This window comes from Pangasianodon hypophthalmus, chromosome 11 (genome assembly GCF_027358585.1).
Source record: "Pangasianodon hypophthalmus isolate fPanHyp1 chromosome 11, fPanHyp1.pri, whole genome shotgun sequence".
Classification (NCBI taxonomy): Eukaryota; Metazoa; Chordata; class Actinopteri; order Siluriformes; family Pangasiidae; genus Pangasianodon; species Pangasianodon hypophthalmus.
Window position 1 is genome coordinate 26,400,813 of NC_069720.1, and position 14,935 is coordinate 26,415,747.

Consider the following 14,935-nt stretch of genomic DNA (forward strand, 5'->3'; position numbering starts at 1 on the left):
TTTTAAACTGATGTGTAAATAATTTAATAGTCTAGGTGATTTGTAGGTGATTTGTAATGCTGATGAAATAGTCCTTCTCTACATCATCATCATCATCTGTGAATTAACAGTAGGCCTACCCCAGATTCTAAACAAAGTTGGTCACGTATCGATCGGGGGATACTAAATCGAATTATATCATAGCCGATTCAATGCTATTTTCAACATCCACCTCGAGTTTTAGGCACCACCGTGTCTGTGTGGGTTTCCTCCTTGTTCTCCAGTTTCCTTCCACCTTCCAAAAACATGCCAATAGGCACCCTATATTTTTTGTATACAAATTTTTAGATGTTTATTTGATGTCTTCTATGATGTCTAGATTCACAATGACAAAAATTTACAATTTACAATTTTTCAGAAGAGCATAGTATATTTTGTATGTAGAAAACATTTAATTTCATTATTTTTGAAGGCATCTTTGCTTTACAGCATTTCTGTACATGTGCTGAAGACTCTCTCTCACTCTCTCTCTCTCTCTCTATATATATATATTTATACATACACACATATAGTGGATATAAAAAGTCTACACACTCCTGAAGTAAAAGAAAGAAACTAAGATAAATCATTTTCCCACATTTAATTTGAAATTACAAATTAAGTGAAAAACAGTCTGAAACTTTTTTAGGGGAAAAAGGAAAAATAAAAAACTTACAATAACCTAGTTTCATAAGTATGCACACCCATAAACCAGTACTTTGTTGAAACACCTTTTGATTATATTACACCACTCAGTCTTTTTCAGTAAGGGTCTATCAGCGTGGCACATCTTGACTTGGCAATATTTTCCCACTCTTTCTTCCAAAAACATTCTAGATCCATCAAATTGTGAGGGCGTCTCCTGTGCACAGCTCGCTTCAGGTCACACCACAGATTTTTAGTGGGATTCAGGTCTGGGCTCCGGCAACATTCCTTTGTTGATGTGGATGTGTGCTTTGGGTCGTTGTCCTGCTGAAAGGTGAAATTTCTTTTCATCTTCAGTTTACTACCAGACACCTGAATGTTTTGTACTAAAATCGACTGGTATTTGTAGGTATTCATGATTTCCTCCACCTTGTTAAAAGCCCCAGTTCTGGCTGAAGCAAAGCAGCACTAATGCATGATGCTGCCATCACCATGCTTCACCATGCTTCACCCACTGTATGGTGTTCTTTTGGTGATGGGCTTTTTTTTGCACCGAACATACCTTTTGGAATTATGGAATTATTATACCTTTTGGAATTGGTCTCATCAGACCATAACACATTTTGCCACATGGTTTGGGGTGATTTAGTTGAGGTTGGATGTTCTTTGTGAGAAAGGGCTTCTGTCTAGCCGCCCTACCCCATAGCCCAGACATGTGAAGATATGAGAGATTGATGTCACATGCAGAGAGTAATCACTACTTGTAAGATATTCCTGCAGCTCCTTTAATGTTGCTGTAGGTCTCTTGGCCGCCTCCCAGGTAAGTTTTTGTCTTGTCCTTTTGTAAATTTTGGCAGGATGTCCTGTTCTTGGTGATGTCACTGTGGTGCTCCATTTTCTTTATTTGTTGATGATGCCCTTTACGGTGGTACATCTGATGCTTCGGAAATTCTTTTAAACACCTCTCCTGAGCGATACCTTTAAACAAGTGAGATATCATACATGCTTTGTAAGCTCTGTGTATGGATGAAACCAAAAAGATGTGAAGTAAATCCTACAGAAACTGCTGATCTTTATTTGGGGTTAATCAGAATAATTTCATTGATGACAGCTGTGTGATAATTACTTTTGAAAATGAGATTTAATGTGATTGGTTCATTCTGAACACAGCCACACCCCCAATTATAAAAGGGTGTGCGCACTTATGCAACCAGGTAATTGTAACTTTTTTATTTGTCCTATTTTTCCCTAAAATGTTTCTAAATGTTTTTTACTTAATTTGTATACGATGTAATTTCACATTGAGGGTGGAAAAAGTTCTGACAAGATTTATCTTGGTTTCATTTTTTTACATCAGACGTTTTAAATCCACTTTTACACGTAGACGTTTTAAATCCACTACACACACTACATACACACACACATTATATATATATATATATATATATATATATATATATATATATATATATATATATATATATGTATATATATATATGTATATATATATATGTATATATATATATATATATATATATATATATATATATATATATATATATGTTCTGTGTATACAGAAGGCAATCAGTGTGACTCATATGCATATAGAGGAAGATCATAGAGTCTCGTCTCCATGTTTTTAGACGGATCCTAATTGGTGTTTAATGTGTGGAAACGTTAAAAAAGGAAAGAAAGGAGTAAATTGGGACGTGACCCATGTGGCATTTTGTAAAGGGGCTCGTCCACACCCCTCTCTGAATTAATATGCTTAAATCGCCCGCTCTCCAGAGAACTGATGCTGTTTTAAACGGCTGTGTTAACAATGCATTAAGAACAAAAAGGAAAAAACGGGGTGGAAGAAGAAGAGAAAGAAGGAGGGAGGACGGAGGGAGGGAGAATGGAGGGGGTTTACTTCTGAATGACAAACAGTTGGGTGGGTGTGTTCAGTTTCAGTGTTTTCAGACAGGACTAAGTGACATAAACTGTCTCATCTCTTTACACACACACACACACACACACACACACACACACACACACACACATACACACACACACATCATTCGCACCAGTCTGTGTTTAGTCACACCACCTGCTCTGCCCATTTCTCGGACACACACACTTTTACACACCATGACAGCGCAACAGACGGTGACCCCCAGCCCATCACCCCACAACACACACTCACCCTCTGCAACAGGAATGAATGGAAGATGGAGAGGCCGTCAGAAATACAGAAAGCTGCAAATGAAGCGATCAATAAAGTCAAGAGGAGTTCATAATGAACAGCTAAGTTTGTGTGTGTGTGTGTGTGTGTGTGTGTGTGTGTATGTATGTGTATCTTTATATTAGTCTTTATATTTCATTTAAATGGTTTCATTTGCACTCTTAACACAGTCATAATTGTTGCGGCCTCTTACTGACTAAGACATCTCAAACCACCTCTCTTCTAGATCACTCATTGAGATGTTGTGCATTATTAATACTTTACTAAAATCCATGAAAATTAATATAAGACAAATACCAAAGTAAATACATAAATCAAATTATCAGAGTAAAATCACAGTAAACGTTTTGTGCTGTGTTGTTCAAAAGTGGGCCGGCCTAGAAGAGGCATTTTCGCTCACGGACTGAATGACTGACATTTCGGATAGTTGAAATGTAGGGTACCTAAGGTTGTGTCATTTCTTAAGGGTGTGTGTCCAAGCTTGAAATATTATTGTAGCGAATAACTTATCTTTAATGAAGGGGTGTGAGGATGTACTGTGGCATGAATGTGCTTGTAGCTACATACTGGCCATGTTGATCTTGACTGTTATGTTGTTTATTTACATGAATACGTCTTCTGTTTTTGGTTAGCTATCTATCTAACATTAGGCACATTTCAGTGTAGCTAACATTAGCTAGCAAGCAGTGAGTGATGAGGATGTATGTATGTGCTGCATTTGTTCGCAAGTAGCCAACATCCACAGCCATCATTTACCAATAGTTGCTGAGAGGAGAGGTACTGTAGGCTAGTTAAAGTTGCACCATTTCATGTAGATGTCTCCTTGCTTGAAATATTATTGTAGCTAATAATTTTTAGCATTTCTACTCTTATTTGCTGCCAGGTCAACTGTAGGTGTATAAACTGTTTCATGTATAAATAACCATTTTCTAATCATTTACTTACATTTACAACAGAAATAATGATACAAAGGTTTTGGCTTTAAACCTCCATCAGTGTGTAGCCACCTTATATATCATTACCCTTTCTTTAAAGGCTGCAAGGCACCACGTGACGTACGTAACACGACCTTAGCTGGGTTAGTTGACAAGGTTGCAGAACACCATGTGATGGCAAGCAATATCAATTTCCTCAGATTTAAAATTCTCCAGATTTAAAACAATGCTCTCCATTCCATGCACTATTTACCATGACAAATCCGAAAATAAAAAAACAAAGGAATAAATAGCAATATTTACAAAGGAATAAATATTCCAACCTTCTTAATCTCAGTGACCTTCACCTTATCTGTATTGAAAAGAAAATGGACAGACATCCCAGTGAAGTAAATGATCAAACAGGGCCATGCAGGCTTTAAGTTATAATCATTACGAGAGCAAATTTAATAATAATAAAAAATAAATAAAAAACATATAAGTATATAAATACATAATTTATTTACTTAATTGACTGAATATCAAATTAAAATGTCAGATAGTATATTAGACTGAATGGTAACACTTTACAATAACAGTACATGAATAATCATGCACTAATACTTGAACTAATACTTAGTTAAATATAAAGTACTGATGAGTTAAGGCATGTACTAATCAGGGAATAATGAAGCGCTAATCTTAACTACAACGTGAGTCTTATGAATTCATGCATGAATAACGACCACCTTAATACATGTTAGTACATGTTTGTTAGTTAATGTATTAACTAACACATAGTGTTAAACTAAAGCATGCTTTATAAGAAAGAATATGAATTAAATCTGCAAAATTTCAAACTGTTATATAATTTGCCATATGCAGCTGCGTACAAAAACATACATCATTGGATGGCACTGAATTACTTTCATAATTTACATTGATCCTCTTACCAAATGTAGAAAGATATAATAATAATAAACCAGTAATAATAATAAACATCAATAATTTCATCTCCAGCCGTTTTGCGTCATTCTCCATCATTCTCAGACTAAAACACTAGAAAATAATCTTATAGAACAGTGGTTTTAAATGTTAATAGATAATATTGTCTGCTAAAAGTATAAATGTTACTGTATTAATTTCACCCTTGTGGGCAAAGGAGCAGTGCCCCAGGCCCTATAGCCACCCAGAGCACGTACTAGTACTACAGTGGGTTTTGAAGAGAAATGGATGGAGAATGACTGACTATATTAGAGCAATGCATTTCAATTCTGCACCATAACAGCTTTGTCAAGGATCCTTAAAAAGCTGTAAAATGTCTTAAAATCATTTGAAATTTTTTTAAATTTAAGGTTTTAAAAAGTCTTAAATATGTTGCTTAGATATTACAATCTGAGCTTACGATTTAAAGCCGTTTTTGAAATCATTTTTAGAAAACTCTGTAATATCTTGGAGAATTAAGCTTTTTGTGGTTTCCCATTTTAATGTTCTCCATTTGTATGTTTCTATTACATTTTTTACGCACTTACATACCTAACACTGGGTCACGTAACCTTTTGTGCTGTTTTTTCCAACTTGTTGGAAGTTGAGATAAGAAGGAAATGGAGAATTTTTTAAATGTTTGAAGGATTAAAAATATTGGGACTAGTCATCACCAACAATCAACTGTTTTGAGATTTGATGCAAAACTGTGGCGAGTCAGTTCAGTTAGATACATCCGAGATTAAAGCACTCAGTTCTCACGTAAAATCTGAGAAGCTAACACAGCAGTAAATGCAGTCAGTCTGCCTCAAGACATCTGACATCTCGCTAGCAAAGTGTGATTTGCTGACAATTGTGAATTAATCCAGTTTGTAATCAGATAGCGGCTGTAAATTGTCCTGATGCTCATGCACCATAACATCATCATCAAAAAAGAGAAAAGCTCTTACACACTCTCAACAGAGGACAACACACAATCCTTTAAACAGCTGGAATGCAATAAAAAATCATTTAGAAAAAGAAATTTAGCCAGCAGAACAGAACTGACTGAATTAATCAGTGGTTATTTCCCCAACAATGTTAGCATGAAAGGAGATCAGTTGGGAAAATGTAAAAAAAAAAAAAAAAAAAAAAAAAAAAAAAAGATTTGATTAAATGGAATTGAAAATGTCACAATTTGACCATCTAATTCTGGATTTTGAAATCTGCCAAACATATCTGAAATGATTTGGGTGTATTCTGGTATCAACACAGCATTCATTTTTATTTGGCCAAGTGGTATTAAAAAGCACTGAATTTGATTTTAACTCTGCAAAATTCTGCATAAGAAGTTGGACAGACTGTATATATCAGGATCAAAAATGTGACAGCACTGCCAAGAGCTATTTTTTTTTAATTTCACTGAGTATCAGATAGATTTGTCAAGTGATATTTTTCTATCCAGACTCTAGCACTCTCCACTAATGTAACTCCAGGACATTTGAGATTTCAAACAATAACCTGAACAGTGTGTAAACAGGATTCAGCTATAGTGTGACCTCATACTTACATTTTTCACACATTTGAGTTAATGCTTGATAACATTATAAACACTCTTTGGTAGTTTAGGGACCCTCCTGTCCTTTTGCTTTAACGATCTGTCGCTCCTTTTATCTATTCTCCTTTCTGGCTTTTTTATTGGACACCCAGCTCTCCCAGGACATCTATCCCCAACAGGGTTAATTTAATCTGGCCTTGAGGAGAAGAATAAGCCCCTCTCTGATTAGCCATTAGCATCAGCGCTAGCTGGATTAGCGCCCCAGCTGGGTAGCATGTATTCACTCCATTCATCCTTCATCCCTCATTTTCTGTCATCCTTATTCTTCACTAATTGGCTCAGAGGGGTGTTTAACAGGGTTGCAGCCTTTGGGAATAACAAGAGACATCTGATCTGATGCTCACTTAACCCTTATTATGTTCTGTACAATGATATTAAGCATGAAAGTTGATGTGCTTGGCCTGAATTTCTATAACAAACATAAAAAAACAATAATTAAACATTATATTGAGATTACAGGTGACACTGTGGTGCAATGGATAATGTTGCTGTCTCACAGTTTCGGGGTTTTGAGCTCAGATGTCTTCTAAATGGATACAAATACTGATACAAATTCCCAGAAAGGTTCACAGGGCATCTGATTAAGTCTAGACTAGAGACTGGGAGTACAAGTCATACTCAACAACAACAAAAAAAGACAAGTTTTTAGTTTCATGCGATGTGGCTGTAAGCATGAATGGTATGAGTATGAAGCTTGCAGGACAAAGACCATGATACAAATAGGAGCCACACTAGTTTTTTTTTTTTTTTTTGTTTATTGTCAGTTGTTTGCTCCAGTGCCTTGACTTAAATGCTGCCTTAAAACAACATTTCTTCCATATTTCTGTACGACTGGCCCAAAATTAACAAAGGAAATACTCTTCTATTTATAGACCTGACATTTCATATAGATCACACAGATCGCGCTCTGCACACAGGGCAGCATAACTCTGCTGATTCTCAAAATTAAATTATTAACTTGGCTGGTCACCGAACATGTGTTTTGTTTTTCTTAAATGAACATTGTTTTTCATTACTAAAAGAAATGCAGCTTAAAGGACCCCAGTTTGTCCCAGTGCCGTAGTAGATTCTGATAACGTGCCTAGTGAACGTTTGTTCTTTCTGGATTTTAAGCTCCTTAGAAAGTTCCACAGGGCATCTGGTTGAGACCAGTTATGAACTCAAGGGATGTGGAAGTTCAGGCGTTGAATAAAGTTATGTTCAAATTGCCTTGTTATTAAAATCTGTGAATGAAAGATGATTTTTCCCAGTAGCCCTGTTTTTTTCAGTGTTTCTGGAGGCATAGTGAAAAACACAAAAAAAATACTATAAGCCCTCCTGGTCTAGACCATGCCCACTTCTGGTTTAAATCCAAATACACATACAGATATGAATATTTGGAGTACAGTTACACTCCCAATGTGTACCTCATCATCTGGCAACAGAGTGTAGGTATTCTCTCAACTAAAGCATTACGAAAAAAGGACATTTGTGTGCGCATGTGTGTGTGTGTGTGTGTGTGTGTGTGTTAGAGCTGCACTCACATGAAAAAAGATTTGCCCTGCTGTATGTCTGTTAACCAAGTGTCACAAACACATGACACATCTTCAGAAACATAGCACTGATGGCTGCTGATGGTTGTGGATTATCTAAACCAGCTTCATCAGCAGTAAACACTGGTTCTATGTCATTAATTCTCAACATGGTGAAAGGAGAAGAAAAGAAAGAGAACATAATGTAGCAAAATCACATCCTTAGACATCTGTTGGTTTTTTGTAATTGTTGTGTGTGTGTGTGTGTGTGTGTGTGTGTGTCAGCTGGATTTGACAGCAGTGAGTGTGAGTGGTCAGTGCCTTTCTTCTGCGTACAGCCTGTTGCTGATGTTAATGTCACTGACAGTATAAAAGCATTGCACAATGATTCATAATAAGACTAACTTTGAACATTGCTTGGTCTTTTTCCAATCTTCAACTTCAATCTTCAAGGTTTGGCATGTTGTGCATTCTGAGATGCTTTTCTGCTTACTACGGTTGTAAAGAGTGGTATTTGAGTTACTGTAGCCTTCCTCTCAGGTTGAACCAGTCTGGCCATTCTCCTCTGACCTCTCTTCCCCACAGAACTGCTATTCACTGGATGTTTTTTACCTCCACCATTATATGTAAACTCTAGAGACTGTTGTGCCACAGTCAAACTCACTGAGATCACATTTTTCTCCCATTTTGATGCTTGATGTGAACATTAACTGAAGGTCTTCAACTCTATCTTTATAATTAAAAAAAAAACTGCTGCTACATGATTGGCTGATTGGATAATTGCATGAATGAGCAGGTGTACAGGTGTTTCTGTTATACGCCCTTACATAAAAATCCCCATCATTTCACACTTGATTATACGTAGTTCACAATACAATAATGTGTGATGTGATCAAATGTGAAAAACATGTGAAGGTGCATTTCAACATGTTATACCATGAATTTGCACATGTGGATTAAACACATGGGACATCAATGAACAAAACTATCTATCCTATATGTGAAAAATTAACATGTGAAAAATGTGAAAAGTCCATGTGAAATCACATGTGTAAAATTCTGTAACTTTTCTGTAGAGGAGGCTGTACTCTTTGTGCTCATTTATCTGAACAGACAGAGAGAGTGTATCCACCAGCTGCTTTCACCGATGACAACTTTACGTTCCCAAGATTTAAAGTCTGCTTCAGTATCATTGAAGCTCAGATGGTCTTTTTGCCCTCAAATGCCATCAGCTAAGCCATTCTCAGACTTCGGTCAGCTTTTCAGAACAATATACTCATTAAATGAGTAAACAGATTAACACAGATTGTCACACAGGGGGAGGTGAAGCTCCTGCTGCCTCCCAGCAGGTTCAGATAATACTGAATTAACACATTGGCACATCTGGCCTGCCTACTACATACAGTACACAGCATGAAGCTTTCACGTTCTCTGAGTGTTAACAGGGGCTGGGGCACCTGGGGCAATTTAGCCTAGGCGATCTGCCTATCTGCATAGTTTTTGGTCAGTGAAAGGAAACTAGATAACCCGGTGGAAACCCACACAGACATGGGCAGAACATGCAAAACTCCATATAGACAGTGAGCCCAGGATTTTTTTCCCTGTTGTAGGCTCCTTTCAGCTGCCCAGGCTTAAATTCAGTCTCTAACTGCTACCAAGTTGCACAACAGACGAGTGTTTGCCCTGACATCAGAGCAATGACTAAAATTGGAGAAAATGGGGAAAACAGTAAAAAAAGAAAAAGATTTAATCTCTAAATGTCGAAAGCCTGACTGTACAAGTCAGGCTGTACAAGTCAGTAAGTCTCATTTTTGTTCTACTGGTTACCCAACGTTAATCCAAAATTCTCCTCAAATGATCCTTATTATCGGGGAATTGATTATTTAATACTGAGACACATCTGGAACAGATGCTACATATTAATAAATATGTGCTCCTAATGCACAGTTGTTACCTAACACCCGATCCTGAACCAACTGAGTTATGTACATGCATTTTTGCTGAGAGTCCCTGTCTTTTAGACCTGAATATACATCAGGGTGTCTAATCTGATCCACAAAGGGCCAGAGTGACTGCAGGTTTAAAAGTCTGTCATATATTTCTAACTTCATGTAGGTGTGCAGTTAAAGGATATAGTTCATTCAACAATAATCTGTATAATGTAAAATACTGTATATTTACAATACATTATCCATATATTACACAATATAATTTTGTACATTTTAATTACATTTAAAATTTTTATCTGAAATTGGTGTGGTTTCTTGTTTCCATAATAATGACTACTGATTAGACCGTTCCAAAAATTAGAAAGAAAAACTACACAGAGTGATGGGCAATATGTTGGATGGAAATAATAGTGTCAGATTTTTTTTTTTTATAATACTGACTACTTGGATACTTAAAACTATCCCAGGAAGGAAAAAAAAGATTATTTATACACTTTTTTCTTATGGTGAGACAAAGCTTCTTAGCACGTCTCTATGTTTGCTTTAGGTCTTGTCTATTAGTTGCATTTGCTGTTCAAATCTCTCCTTTGTTGCGTGTCTGGACAAAACTAATGACTTCTTTGAACTGCCGATGTTGAATCTCATCCTCTTGTCTCCAAACACGCCATGTCACTAACCTCTTCACTCTTTCCCACATCATGATTAGTGTTTGCAGTTTAAAAACTGCTGTGCCAGTTTTCTCACAAAAAAAAAAGAAAAAAAATGATAATTTATACACTTTTTTATACATAAGAGCTTGATGAGACAACAAAGGGCTTAGTGGTTAGCCTTGCACCTCCAGGAGTGGGAGTTTGACTCTGACTCTGCCCTGTGTGCATGGAGTTTGCACGTTCTCCCCGTGCTTTGGGGATTTCCTCCAGGTACTCCAGTTTCCTCCCCAGTCCAAAGACATGCGTTGTAGGTTGATTGGTATCTCTAAATTGTCTGTAGTGTGTGAGAGTGTGCGATTGTGCCCTGTGATGGGCTGACACCCCAACCAGGGTGTCCCCTGCCTTGTGCCCTGAGTCCCCTGGGATAGGCTCTCTGCAACCCTGTTGGTACAGAAAATGGTGTATATATATATATATATATATATATATATGTATATATATATTAAAAAAACAGTAGGATTTCCAAAATGTAAAATATGACCATTTCCATCATTTTCCAGTTTTACAATACTCTGGTGTTTTTTGCATGCTCTATTAAGATATACATAGATGGCTCCAGAACAACATGTAAAGGGATATAATCGAAAAGGATGATCAAAGAGGAAGGATGCAAATCAGGACAACGAAAATATCCGAATGTTTTTATTTAGTCCAGACTGACTGAGCCTCTTTTCAGCCTTATTAAGATGATCCAGTGCAGGTTTGCTTGTAATAATCAGGTGATTTTCCTTCAGCTCAGATCATGTCGGACCCACCACAGTACAGAGAACTTCCCTGCTGAGATTTCAAACATGGCTACAAACGGCCAAGCTATAGTACAATGCTACACTGAATGGACTAAAATTAGCTGGAGGCTAATAACATTTTACCAACACCTGTATTAGCATGCTAGCACAGCAGGGAGCATAGCTGGACAAGCAGTAATCCCTATAAGCTCACTAGGTTCCCTCCTTACAAAGAAGCATTTGCATATTCTCAATTTCTTGGTTGGTAAGGAAGAAGCTGGTGGATGAAGGCTTGTAGGGATTGTGGAGAATGTCATTCCTCTGTTCACTCTCTCTACTGCTTCCTGGGTGGCTGGCTGATTATCCTCAATCCATGATAGTGAGTATGAGGGATGTGTGTGTGTTAGGGATTAGCAGGGAATTAGCATTGGGGTAAGATGCAACATTCCCTCACAGTTAATTTAAGGGGTGGAGAAGATCGGAAAGCCATTAGGCTGGACTGTTTGCACAGGCTCTGATGTACCATCTCGCTATGCTTTCTGGTCTCCTTCTCTTTTGTGATGAAGATATGGAAGAAGTGGAAAGAATGAAGAATTAGTGGGACGGAGACAAGCCTTGTGTGTTCACAGGATTAATCTTATTCTCAGACAAAACAAACATAAAAGTGTAGAGTCAGCTTTTTTCTCTACTGTGATTGTAGAGGGACATAACACAGGGGTTTCACTGAACTGAAGTCTGATGCTAATTACATTTTCTTCTGTATGAAATGTAATGTTTATTAGCCAAACTAATACACACATTACAAAGCACAATTATTGTAGTCAAGAAGAACTGTTTGTGCAAAATTGATATTAAGTGAAACCAAGACTCACACTAGGCCTCCACATTTCCATCACCTTTTAGCTAACACACTATTTATAGTTCAGTATCAGCTCAGAAATATAATATTTTTTTCACAGTGTTGTGACAGAATGAAAAACTGATCAATGTGAAAATATAAATAGAGAGCATAACTCTCTATTGCAGTTTTCCCACTGGCTGGCTGCCACAAGCAACAGGGCAATGTTACTCAGTGACTGTTGAGAGATTATTAGATTAACAGCAGCGTCAATTATGGAAAACGTATTCATGTCAAAATACAAAATATACAAAATAGCAGGTGAACATCTGAATTATAATGAATAAATTAACACTAAGTTAACAACATTTCTGCATGTTTCCAAACCTCCTAGCCCTTCTTCACCCAGGCCACAATAAACAAAAGGCCCTTCCCACATCCCTCCCCTCTGAAATGCAGCACAAACCACTTTACAATTCAACTGTAATTGCACTAACACCTGTGGTAGTTGCACAATGACATTCATTTACAGTCTGAGAAATATAACAATTATATCACACCCTTACATTTTTGCTGTATCAGCAGTATCCACATATTGCATTAAAAGTTTGTGCACTGTTTTCCTGTACAGATATATTGTATTGCATTGTACTCTTTGGTTAATGTACTGTCCTGTACTATGTGTGACACTGCACCAGATAGAATTCCTTGTACACCCTGTACATGGTGTATAAAAGATACCACAGTTTCATTTACCATTTAAATCTGCATTATAGATGGGCATCTCATGCTGTCATGTGTCCGCCATTTATGCAATGTTTCCTGCTGAATCTGAGTGTAAGGTCTGGCAGTGTGCAGACCCATCTATCCAACATCGGCAGGCGAACAATAGAACAGTAATGAATAACACTTACAGACTCACTCTGGGTACTTTATAGCATTGAGGCATTCAAGGTTTGAACCAATGTTAGAGAACCATGTTAGAGAACCAATCTCTGGTAAACAGCTACAGCAATTGAAGTCAGCTATTGCAATTGAAATGATTAGTTTATGTTGTAGACTGTTGTAAATATTTTAGGGCTCGTAACAATAATATCACACCACTGACATGGCCCTGGCTGTTACATATGTCTTTCTGACCTGACTGGGAAATATTTTAGTTTTTACTAATAAAATTATTTAGTCATTGTTTTTATTTAAGGACCCTCAACATTCACACACACACATACCACCAATCAATGTGATTAACACCCTAAAAGTGTGCATACAGCCCAATCATCCTACAAGCAACGGTTGTCATGAGAAACTTGTGAAGTTGCTAGAGAAGAGACTGTAGTTAGCTACAAAATAAATGAAGGAATAGTATGACTAGCCTATCTAAATAGCGGTTAGTATGAGTGTGTCATATATTAGCCTGACATTGTACCCATGGATACTAAACATACCACTGCATACCGGGAACATCCCATAAGGCCTGCTGTTTTGGAGATGCTCTGACCCAGTCGTCTAACCATCACAATTTGGCCCTTGTCACACAAGTCACTCAGATCCTTACGCTTGCCCAATTTTCCTGCTTCAAACACATCAACTTTGAGAACTGACTGTTCACTTGCTGCCTAATATATCCTACCACTTGACAGGAGCCATTGTAATGCGATAATCAATATTATTCGCTTCACCTGTCAGTGGTCATAATGTTATGGCTGATTGGTGTATATGGGATCTAGCTATATGCCTCAGCTAAAGTAGCTAACGTTATGCTGTACTTCATGCAACAATAATTTCAGAAAGTTAAACCAACCGAGAATATTGCTACTAAATAACCACTGTCAAAAAACCTCATTAAAACTGATTCTGTATGTTCTTGCAATTACACGCACTTGGAACAGAGCCTTAGTTCTCCTTTTGATGTATTACATGACATTGTTTGATATCTAGTGTGACTAAATGAAAGAACATCACGGCCTCGGCTCTGCATCTAGTCAACACAGCTGCATGATGACGAAAATCCTGCTATAGCACTGCTATACTCAGAGCAAAAAATATTTTATTCAAGTTTTTACAGCATTTGCAACGGAAGTGTGTGAAAACGGCTGTGAATTAGAGAACGTGTCTTTGGGTGGGAAAGTGTGGAAAACATGCACAGAGAAAATTAACCATGATGTAATATTACTTTAGTGTGCCAGTACTTTTACATGCACACCACTGATAAGATATTCAGATATCAATTTAATTGTATAAAGAGGAAGTCCAACAGAATGTTTAAGATGTGAATATTTGAAGCCTCTGAATAGTGTAAATGTAATTGGCACAGTTGTTAGTGTTGGGCTCCACAGTTCAATCTTGAGCCCTGGCATCATCTGTACATGTTCTCCCCACGTGTGTCTGGGTTTCCCCTGGGTTTCCTCCCATTGTCCAAAAATATGCAGGTGTGAAGGAGTGTGTGAATGTTTGTGTGGTGCTATGGACTGGTGAATCCACCACAACCCTGACCAACATCACTTTTCAACATTACAAACAGTGAGTGCTCTGAGTGCACAAGGCTTTGACAACCACAGGGGTGCTTTCTAGCCCTGACCAAAAATCATGGGAAAAAGCAAATTGCCCACCCAATATTAATATGTCTAGCCAGCTACTTATAAGCATTTTAGCTATTAGCTAGCTAAATTGTTTGTGTTCAGCTATGTGAACACGTATACTGATGTGTAACAAACACACACACACAATGGCACAGAGAGAGAGAGAGAGAGAGAGAACAGGTCTAATGTTTCACAGCAGGGCAGAAATGTGCCACTTCCTGTGTGATTTATACAGCAGGGC

At 37.4% G+C, this 14,935-nt stretch overlaps 1 protein-coding gene across 3 annotated transcripts in view; it reads right to left on the reverse strand.

Annotated features, from left to right (window-relative positions):
- The window catches only part of dbx1a (developing brain homeobox 1a), a 46,163-nt gene that overhangs the window by 24,168 nt on the left and 7,060 nt on the right, over nt 1-14,935 (reverse strand). The gene's annotated exons all lie outside the window — the stretch shown is intronic.